This window comes from Tachysurus fulvidraco, chromosome 10 (assembly GCF_022655615.1).
Source record: "Tachysurus fulvidraco isolate hzauxx_2018 chromosome 10, HZAU_PFXX_2.0, whole genome shotgun sequence".
Taxonomy (NCBI): domain Eukaryota; kingdom Metazoa; phylum Chordata; class Actinopteri; order Siluriformes; family Bagridae; genus Tachysurus; species Tachysurus fulvidraco.
Genome location: NC_062527.1, coordinates 11,107,801 through 11,119,869, shown reverse-complemented (window position 1 = coordinate 11,119,869; position 12,069 = coordinate 11,107,801).

Sequence of the window (12,069 nt, the reverse complement as noted above, 5' to 3'; positions counted from 1 at the left end):
CTCTCACACACACACACACACACACACACAGAGATAAACACCGGCACTCTCGCCTTTCTTTCTCTTTCGCTCACACTCTCATTCTCCTCCTCCAGCTCATTCTGCCTTTCTTTTGTTTGTCTCTCTCCCTCTTTTTATTTTATTTTCACTTTATTATTATTATTGTTGCCTTTGATTAGTGATTCTACCTCTTTTTAACTATCCATCTTTGTCTGTCTGCCTCTATCTCTTTTTCTTCCTCCTGGTTTCATGTTACAATTTGGCCTCATAAGACTTTCCACTCTGAACCTCGGACAGAAAAAAAAGCATCATTACTCCTGAATGAGTGTAGATTCCATACGTAGACCTCGTTTAACCAACTGAAACCTCTCTCAAATTACATCATTGAACCTACAGTATCAGTTCTTCCTTTCCATTGTGCCAAGCTGAGGTTGTCTGACTGGATCTTAGTTTTAAGCAGATGTGAAATTGTTTAGGAGGATATTTTAAATACAGAGATGAAAAGTAATGAACTGTGTGCACATCTTGTTACAATCCTTGAGTTTCTGCAAAGATTCTCAGTCATCTAAGTGTGGTTATCTGGAAGCTGAGTCATGTCAACTGGACTTCTTTTTAGATTTTACTAAAGAAAAGTTACAATCTAACTATCAATAACTCAAGTTAGCATCATTCAACTTCCAGATCTGGATAAGTATATTATACATCTAATGTTTTATTGCTCTATTTACTGTTGATAATGAAGGTGATGGTCACTTCAGCACAGCAGAGTTGTGTAGTACAAAAATCGTTTGAAAAATACATTCCTCAGTTAGTTGTGTGAACCATAAGCATGGAAACAGAAAAGAATGTTGTGAAGTAATTACTCAGTACAGTAGCAGTACTTTTACTCAAATCAGTGTGTTTCATGCTCTTCCAATGTTTCATGCTCTTCAGATTTTCCAATGTGCATACCACTTCCCCAAATTAAAAGCTGAAATACAGTCTCATGCCACTCCCCGGTGTTTAGTACCATTGTTAAAAGAAAAGCTAACACTGAAGAAAACTGACTACTCTGTGGGGTTATCGACAGTTGCTTGTTTTTTGTTTTTTTGTTTTTTTTTGTTATGTGTATGGTATTATAGAAGAGCATGGCAAGGTGAATGGAATCAGCAGAGCATTTTAATGTATACAGTTACAACCTAAGCAGCTTAAACTCATTCCAGGGATCATATATCAATGAGCTCGTCCAAAAATAACAGAATTGCATGCTGATCCAACCCTTTTCTCATCCACTCACCTTTTTTCTGGCTCCAATCTGTTTGCTCAGATGCGTATGTGGTTATTAGGAGGGAGTGGGGTCATTTGAGGCTTCCTCGGATCTTTCTTATGGACTCATCCATGTCTCACAGAACATCTGGGTCTTTTTGATGTTGTGGAGCTGTGAGCTAGTCATCAAGACTGTTTCAATGAGCCGAATTCAGACGGCTGTAAATAAATGAGAATGTGTTTTAGTTCACGTTCTATTGACCCACAGTGGAAAAAACAGCTTTTGAATTTACTAAATTCCAATGTGTACATATTTTTGAGTTGCATTAGCACAATTATTTTTCACTAGTTTACAGTAGTCCAATTTGATTGATTGTGTATTTTCCAAGCCCTGAATAAAAGTGAACACAGAATTCACACCTGAGCTGAAACTCTGGAGTATTGTAGTAGACATATTACCGCTGCACTCGTCTACCACATGTTTTAATTACCAACAGTACAATGTCTACCTACATTGTCCAAAATACAGTTACTGTTCCCATCGGTGCCGTCATCCTCATGAGATTTCAGAACATTTAAAGTAACACTACATGAATTGATCGCTCTAACTCTACATAAATCAATCTAGTAATTAAAAACTTGCTTAAATTAAGTATAGTATAAGCAATAAAATCATGTTTTGCTGAGAAAGGTAATATTTTTTATGTTAACTAAACTTAATATTTTTTTAAATCTGACTGGCCACAGTTCCTTTTTTTCCCAGATGTACTTCTGCTTGGTGATTTCTGCACTTGCTGCTTATATTTTGCTGTTGTTATGGGTGGTTCCACATGGATACACTGATGCAGGGGTTCTCAAACAGTTTGCAGCTGTCTAGCTGTGAAAAAATAAATAAAATCCCTAGAAACGCCTCATTAAAATATCATACACATTATTCACATTTGTACTATAACATTCTAGAAATTTATTAGAGCTAGTGACTTACATTTATCTCAATCACACTGCTGAGCAGTTACTAAGAGCCTTAGTAATGGGTCTAACAACGGTCCTGGGATCGAACTGACAACCTTCTGAGCAGTACTAAAATATCTTAACTTCCCAATAATACTGAATAAGAACTGGATAATAATTAGTACACATTTGATAATGGTAGCTTGTGATTATCCACCACTGTAACAACATTATAAGAACAATAATTTAAAAAATGACCTTCTGTGTATTATGTCTCATTATTAAAAACCTCATCTAAGTATATTTGTAACCTACGAAATGCTTCTGTAATCATAAAGAGTTCACTGTGCTAACCCCATTACTTGACTTAATGTTTTAGTACCATTTGTCTTTATGCTTCCATGCCTTCTGTATTTCATAATGAGTTATAATCTATCTGTCTGGTGTCACTCAGAAGAGGCTGGTGTCCCTTATGACTTTAGTTCATTTCAAAGTTTCTTTCTCATGTCATCCCAGGGATTTTCTTTGCAACTGTTGCCTCTGGCTTGTTCATTAAGATTCTAAATCTGTCTTGTAAAACTGCTATTTAAAATTCAATTAAATACCATTTATATAGCACTTTTAACAATAGGCATTGTCACTGGGAGAATACTGGCACTCACATTCTTTGACTTTTCTATTCTGTGCATAACCACTTTGAGGACAAAATGCACAAACTCTGGGCTACACATCTTGCCACATCTTGACTTACCATAAAAGCAGCTCAGTATGCCAGTTGTGTAAATCTTCAGCCTGGATACTAGACAGAACCATTGAAGGCTAAGGTGTGTAGAGCATCATATATCATGCTGCTCTCAGAGTGAATTAATATCCTGCAGTTCACATATCAGTATTCTACATGAAATACATTGCAAATATTTAGGGCTCACCTGAGGTTTGTTCTCAATCACTGTTGCTGCAAAAATAAGAAAGTAAACAGAGGGTATACAAGACAGAATAAAAAAAAGTCTTGTTTGTGTAGCAAAAGCAGTAACTCAACAAGTCACTGCAAATTCAGCTTGAATTGGAAACAGTAGAGCAATAGATAGATTTCCAAGAATAAAGTTTTAATCAAACTGAAGAATAGCACAATAATAACATGCCTTTTCTCTGTGATGAGTTTGTCAGTAAACTGAAATAAATGCAGGATCTTGAGAAGTTCAATAAAGGGTCATATTTCTCCTCCTTTGAGAACATTAACACAGAGTAGTGTATAAAAAAGGCCTGTAGTATCCAAAAGGATCCTAATCTTCAGGTGTTCTCTGGATTTATAAGATTGATTATTTATTTGTTTGTTTGTTTATTATTTATTTATTTACGACATTCTCTGGTTTCACCCAAAATGAGGATAGGTTCCCATTTGAGTCTGGTTCCTCTCAAGGTTTCTTCTTCATTACATCTCAGGGAGTTTTTCCTTGCCACGGTTGCCTCAGGCTTGCTTAATATGGATTAATACAAATACATTTTAATGTAAGTCTAATAATAAATCTTGAACATTTAGTACTTTATTTCTTAAATTCTGTAAAGCATCTTTGAGGCAATGCCCCTTGTTAAAAGAGCTATACAAATAAAACTGAATTAAATTGTTCACCCTGCTCCCATTTAGAACAAGTCTACAGAGCATCTGGAAAAAGTGTGTCAGATTCATGAACAGTCACTTCCCATTAGACATTAGACTCTTAAGCAAATCAGTTAAGTACCCTGTCATCAGGAGAATGCAGGATAGATGAGGGTAGATAACAGTTTCCTCTGAGTGTTATGCTGCCCTGTGATGCACGTACATCAGCAGTGGTTTGAAACGATGCTATTGGCTGGCACAAGAGAAACACTGGTTGGTCTTCTTTCCCCAGTTGGTAGAGCTCAAATGATAAGGGAGAGCTGGCTAGTGGGCTCCATCTTTGAACTCCAATACCCAGCTCTACACACTACCAGCATGTTCACAGTTCTAATCACAGTCACCTGTTGCCAATCACACACACACACACACACACACACACACACACACACACACACACACACACACACACACACACACACACACACACACACACACACACACACACACACACACACACACTTCAAAAGAAACATTCAGCAGTGCCTGCTCTGATTTTACCAAGCCTTTTTTTATTCTATGCTACTCTGGTTTCTTGGATCTGTTCATTTTCTGGGAATTTGTATTCAGGTATTTACTATGATCGCCTGTTTGCTTATCACCTGATCCTCTGTCTGCCTTTTTCTTGGACCAATGTTTTTTGAACCTTGAACCAATGTTTTTGGGTTGTTTGTTGATTTTCATTAAGCTGTTGAATGGCATTCGCATCTGTCTCTTTACTGTAACAGCAGGTGACCAATTTGAGGGGGAAAAAACAGGGGAATAATAATAATAATAATAATAATAATAATAATAATAATAATAATAATAATAATAATAATAATAAATGTGTTTGATTGCCATTTAATTACATTTCACTACCCTGCTTCTCATAATATTGGCAATATTTTAAGTTATTTTACAAATTCAAGTGTCTGCTCAGGAATATGAACCTTATAAGTGACTCCTATTCGGAGTAGCTGAAAGAAGAACACACAGAGAGCTTTATTTATAGAATTTGCACAAAATTAGCACCAAATAGGTGTAGTACCATGATACTAAGAGAACTATGTTGTTTTTAACATAGATGAGAGGAAAGACAATACAGCCTGACTTACAAGAAAACACTGCACTGAGGATGAGGATTCGAATGGAATGCATTTATTATTCAAATAACAGTATCAAAAGGTCAGATTCCAAAGACATCATATGAAATCTTGCAAACTGGATACGCTTAAATAAGAAATGGAAAAGCAGATAACTCACAGGGAAAAGAAAATACCCAGAGGTTCTCAGGTGCATGAGGAACATTTGCACAACATTTGAGCCCTGTCTTAAACCTAGGACGTTGTGGGTGTACCCTGCAATAATTCTCCATTTAAAAGAAGAAGCCTTTATTTTTCGTCACATATACATAAAAGCACAGTGAAATTCCTTTCTTTACATATCCCAGTTTTTGAAATTTGGGGTCAGAGCACAAGTACCCGTGGAGCAGAGAGGGCTAGAGGCTTTGCTCGGGAACACAACAATAACAGCTTGGTGTTGCTGGGGTCTGAACCCCCAACCTCATGATTAACAACCCAAAGGCTTAATTACTTGAGAAAAAGTCCACATGGAACTGAATCATTTTGCACTTCATCATATGTAGTATATATGATGTGCCCATTGCATATATGATCTGTATATTACATAGAAGTGAAGCAAACATAGCCTTTTTCTAACTTACTAGTTGTCTCCTACAGTAACACAGCCTTTTTATTTTTTTACCCACAACAGTACTGCAGCAGCATGACCATATATTTATCACTGGTTTTGACTGGAAGTGAGGAGAATCCCAGTTTGTGTACAATTGATCTTTGACATTTTGTACTTTCTCATGGGAAAATTATGTTTTTCCAAAGTTCCAAAATTCAACATCCTGTAGTTAGTTTAGCCAAAGCTCTTGGCTTTGTCTCTTGGTCACTCAAATCATTGTTTGAATCATTTTCAGATTTTGAGTTGTTTCTTTAGCTCCACAGTTTACCTCCCCATGGTGATGTCCTTTGCCCTCCTGCTCACTGAATGTTAGTCTAGTTGGACAATTTTTCACTCAGGGTCCAATTTCATGAGCATCAATATGGTGGCATTACTGATAGTAGCAGTTTTGCATAAAGCCTCATTCATTCATTCATTGTTCAGCCAAATAGATCCTATATTAACTTTTGTTCACCTTGATTGTTAACCTGCAGAACAAATTTTGCACCTGCTGATCTCTACATTTCCTGTTAGTTTAAATAGTTTGTAGTTAGTTTAAATGGTAATGTGTGACAATTCAATCAAGTTAAATATCAACGAGTTACAATTGCATCCTTAGTATTGCTTGCTTTCTTTAAAAAAAAAAAAAAATTCTATCAAAACAGATTTTGGTTTTTCTTGGTTTTTTTGTATTTAATTTATTTTTTTCACATCAACTCAAACAAAACATTATGCATGCCAGTTGCATGCCTGTTGCCATGGCTACTATATCATGGAAAATAGTGCAATCCTTTGCATAAGAGCTCAGAAGAATGAAGCACAAGAACTACATGCCACATAACATGATCCGCAGAATATCTATATTGCACTTCTCTATTGTTTGGTCATCCTTAGCTGTGCTCAGTTACTGTACATACACACCCCTAAAGAAGACAGACTTTTCTTGCTCTGTCAGATGACCTGCTTCAAATGTTTCAGTAAATCCTGCACTTGCATCCAACTTGTAGATGTCTGACGCTTGCTAGTATTTGAGATATTTTCAGTATACCACAAATAGACACAATTTTTTAAATCTTTTTATTATTTGATTTTTTGATTAATGACACGTTTCCAGATTATTATATACTGTCTGTATGCAACTAGTTCTAATTCGATTAACCAAAAAAATGCATGTACAGTAGCAATAGCAATGATTACTGATGAACTAAGCTGATATATGTATCATATAGCATGATAATATGCTCAGGACAGATGTTTTTAAGAAGAGTGCATTCTGGGCTACATCAACCTTATCTCATGCAACTTTTCACACATTGAAAGTGTTATCCAGAAATGATTTGTGAAGCATCCCTTGGATATAGAAGATAATGTTCCATCACTTTAACACACAGGTTTTGATGGTTTAGCTCAGAGTTAAAACTGTTCACATGATGGAAAGTCAATGGAATGTTTTCTGGCTCAATGAGATAAATGTGTTAATCAAAAGACTGTTCATAGTAGTTCAGGTTTCATAGACAGAAATATTTAAACAGTAATACTATTATGTTTGTTTACAAGCATAAAATGAGCAAATAATTAGTCCATAATCATTCAACAGTAAACTGTCTAAGCACTACTTCAATAATTCAAGTTCAATAATAATGTGCAGTTTATGTACAGTATACATCGACCATTTAACCAAAGTATTTGGTACAATTTAAATATCTGTAAAGCAATAAGAATGTTTCCACAATCAAGCAGAGTAAAATAACTGTGTTGATTTCATCCTCATATTATACATTTCCATAAATAATACCAGAAGCATGGTATCTCTTCCCTGTGCCTAAATATTTGTAATTTTTAAATATACATTATGCAGAAACTATATTACATTATGCAGAAATATTTGTTCCTCTAAGCTGGATTATTCTTGTTATGCCTTACAGTCTGGATGTTCCACAAAGTGCATAAAGCTCCAATTATTTCTGAATGCAGCAGCTCGAGTCTTTACTAGAAACAAAACATTTGACCATATTCCTCCCATTTAATCCACACTAAAATGAGCTCCTTGTAAAAAATGTTTACATCAATTATTAAACACTGCTAATGACCTGTAAAACACTGAAAGGTCTTGCACCACAGTGCCTGAATGAAACTTGGCCTTTTATGATCTGTACAATCTGCTCAGATCAGAAGTGGCAGGTTGTTTTATTAGTAACATGACCCAAAAAAGTACAGCTGGGAGCAGAGATTTATTTTCTATGAAGCCCCCAGCTAAGAAATAGTTAACATAACTTAGACACAGGTTCAATCATTAAGTCAAGGAATATAGAATATTTGTTTAGTCAGGCATTTTGATAAGCAGCTTTTCACAAGGTTTAGATTTGGGGCTTCATGGGCACAGACAGTGAATGTACAGTAAAGAGGGAGGTTTTGTTACTGTTGCCCCCTTTTTTACATGATCACTCAGGTATGTTGATGTTGGAGTAGTCAGGATGTTCTATGTGTCAGGATGCCCTCATTCCTGTGTTACATTCTAGCTTTGGCTTTTAGTTATGTTGTCCTGCTGGAGCTATGCCTGCTTTTCCGTTGACCACAATGTACCTTTATAAACCATTATATGATAAAAGCATACCTCATATTTTATCTGTTTTTACTTCCTCAGTCAATGTGTGTATCGATGAATAGGCTTTAATTTCCGAATAATATCTGCTTCAAATATTTAACTTTAATTCTGTTTTAGACAATGTAGAGAATGCCTTGCTTTATCAAGGATATTACAAAAAGGTGAAGCTGTATATAAAAACACAAAAAAGGTTGAAGTAAGTTCATAAGCTCTGGTGAGTTCCAAGGTATTCCACAGATAATACAATGGAAAGTGCAGAGGAGAATAAAAAAAGGAAGAAAAAACTCTCAGCACAGGCAAATATTTTCCTTTAGCCACAGCCGTTACACACTGCACTCATATCGCACAACCTTTACACATAAGTCATAGCGTATGCTTTATACAAAAACACAAATATGGTTTTAATATAATTTACTTTAAAACATGACTATTACCTAACTTGCATTTGGCTCACATCAAAGCTGTCATAAAACAAGGTAAAAGCAGGGTACGGAATGAGGAAAAGATGAATATTACCCTGAGGAATATGTTTGTTGTCAATAAAACAAAAGCTGAAATGCAATTGTAGAACAATCTATGTTAAGCCCATGACTTGCACTACTAGCAGTCCAACAATGACCAAGTGCAATCCAAGTGGAGTTTTCTTTTTTACTTCTGAGCACTGCAAGGCATATTTTCTATAAGCAAGAGCAGTGGGTGTCATGGGATATAGAATATTAAAGAATACTCAGCGCTGAGAATTCCAGATCCACCTTCTGCTAATCACTTTATAATTATGTTCTTGGGACCACTCGATCTGGTATGTCATTGGCTTGTTGTAGAGGAGTATGTGTTTGACCTTGAGTGACTTCCCCTACCTGGACTCATGTTTATCTCATGTGATTTCCATGTTGCCTAATTACTTAACCATCCATGAGCAGAAGTCAGGAACATAAGCCAGTGCTCTATACACTTATAATAGCATTTTGTCACCAGACAAAAAAAAAAAAATCTGGCACAGCTTAGTATACCAAACCTAGCATTATCCGTATCTCTTTAAATCCTTGTGTAGTTTTCCTCCCCATATAATTGTACCCATGAAAGAACAGCTCTTTGGAGCTTTTAATGTTGTTAGTAAATGTAGGCAGGCATTTACTATTTTGTGGGCTAAATATTACTTGGAATCTTCAAATTGTTTGAGTTTAATGATTTTTTTGGTGATCTTTTCACATGTGACAGGATGAACTACTAAGCCTGAGTTTGTGGTAATGATGATAAAAGACTGAAACGAATGTACAGTAAGCGTAACAAAAGACCTGCTTTCTCCCGGCTCATGTTTGAGCAAAAATTTTATCTACTAAAAACACAAGTAGTAAAAAAAGTAGTTGCAGTATACAAAATGTAATTTTAATGTGCTTTAGAGTGCACTAGGCATATCATCCTCTGTGTACAGTGCAAATCAAAGAAATTGCCATTTATTCTTCTATGTAATTGGATAGTTGCTGCTACATGAATATCATATCACTGACAAGAAAATATTATTGTCTGTAAATAGTAAAACTGTATAAAATTCTGGAACATGGAAAAGGTTATACTATGACTGTTGCTCTGTTAAAAAAAATCAAGTTTAACCATTATCATGATCAGGATAATTGGTTATGCTCACAGTGGTCATGCATTTCAACTATCAATTTCATGTTTGATAATTCCCTAAATGCTTATTCACGTTTCACCTCCTAGCATACTTAGTAACTGTGCAAAAATATCAGTGCTGGCAGTCATTGACTGCTTTTAGTGGAGATAGCAACAAAATGAGCAATTAGTCTTATATTTGCAAAGCTGTACTACATCATCAGATGAACGCTGCTCAAACTTTATCAGAGAATTCCTAGGTATCTTACCTTAAGTTAATTTTGGGCTTCCCGAACGTATGTAAATGCTTTTACAGGAGTTTGCAGACTCGGTCCAGATGGGACTTCCTGCCCAATAACAATTCTTTTGATGATAGAGCTGGAGCAGTGTTACCCTGTAGTTACACAGGAACCAACACTATGTCTCAACATAACCCCCTGCCATTTACTAGCAGAGTCTTTATGATCGGTACAGTTTCTTTGCTGTTTGATTACAGTAGGTGCTACAGGCCTAAAATAGGAACTGTAGTGGATTCAGTAGAGGAAAATGAACATATACAAATAAATGTCCTGGCTTTGCCTCTGAAAATCTGTATGTAATCTTGAGCATGGTCTGCTTTAATATTTGTAGTCAAATCTGTGATCCATGATCGACTGCCTTATTCACTAGCCGTCATCCTGATTATTAGATCCAATAAAAAGCATCTGAAGAACAATAAAATTTTTGTTTATACAAGAACAATGAGTCAAATAGCCAAACAAAATGCCTGTATGGTGGATTTTGAGTTACTCTCCTGCCCCAAGCTCTGCAATATGTCAGCAAGGCAATGTGAGATTACTGCAGAACACTGTGTCCTGTTCAACTAGATTTTATATTTAAGCTAGCTGTCATTTTAATGCTTAAAACTGTTCAAATACACAGTCAACAAACATGGCTGTTACAGACACACAGCACCAACAGAGACTGCCATGTTCATCATCTTACCGATTATGCACACGTCTTCACTATTACAGACCACAATGTCCAATGAATCTCATTTCACACTCACCTCAGAAAGTAAACACTTTTTTTGCCATTGCTGATAGTTGTTCAGCTTTTTGGATTATCGTCTGAGTCACAGGTTTGTTTTGTCTAGTCTACTCTGTTTCCTGGCCAACACCTGTTTTTTGACTTGAATTGTTCCTGGGGTTTTGCCCTTTTAAAAGTGTTGCTCTGCATTGGCATCCATCTTCACTCACTGCTTGTGACACTAGCTATTATTAAATCACTGTCACAATGCGCACCATAATGCTAAAATTACATAATAACTGCACATTATTTATATCCACAGAGGTACAGATACTTTGCTCATGTCCAAGTTACACCGTTGGTACCATTCGTAGCCATGCTTAGGTTACATGAAGCCTACATGAATGTGTATTTACAGTACTTGCCATTAGCACCTGATTATTGTGTACATAAGAAAGTTGTGCACTTTCCATCCAATATTTTCTACCAAATATCCAAAAAATTATCATACATTCAGGAAACTACAAATTAATGTAACTATTAAATTAAACAGTTTCTAATCATCTCTCATAGCCCCATGTGTTATTGTTGTTATACTTTATATTATTATAGTGCTGGGATTGCCTTATCTCAAACATACTCATTTGTCACTCATATTTTTTCTGAAATTGAAAAATGCACGGATAGAAAAGAAAGTCAACAAACAAATTAATAACTATGACAATGCAACAAAAACACCCAAACCATGCAAACTGGCATAGCAATGCTTCTAAATCTGTAATGTTTACCAATAAACTAAACCTAGCCAAGCCTAACCACCTACAATGCTGTATTTTCAAGCTAATTTTGTGTGTGTGTGTGTGTGTGTGTGTGTGTGTGTGTGTGTGTGTGTGTGTGTGTGTGTGTGTGTGTGTGTGTGTGTGTGTGTGTGTGTGTGTGTGTGTGAGAGAGAGAGAGAGAGAGAAACCCCAGTCCTGTTTTGTGTGAACTTGTGTGATTGGCCAGCGGCAAGTGGAACAGACTCATCATGCTTACAGTTTGTTTTGTTTCTCCATGGCAGCTAAGTTTCCAAATTTAATCCCTTTGTTCTTCAAACTATATAACCAAAAGAGTCTGAATGGCAAGTTTGTGTGTAATTATGTCTATATAATGAAGGATTATTTTTTGCAGTGGGTAAGACAGACTTGACAGGGTTGTGAGGACTGATGTGCAGCAGTGTTTATCTGGTGCAATGCAATAATAAGAGTGCAATGCAAACCGATTCTTTATCACAATCCAAAGG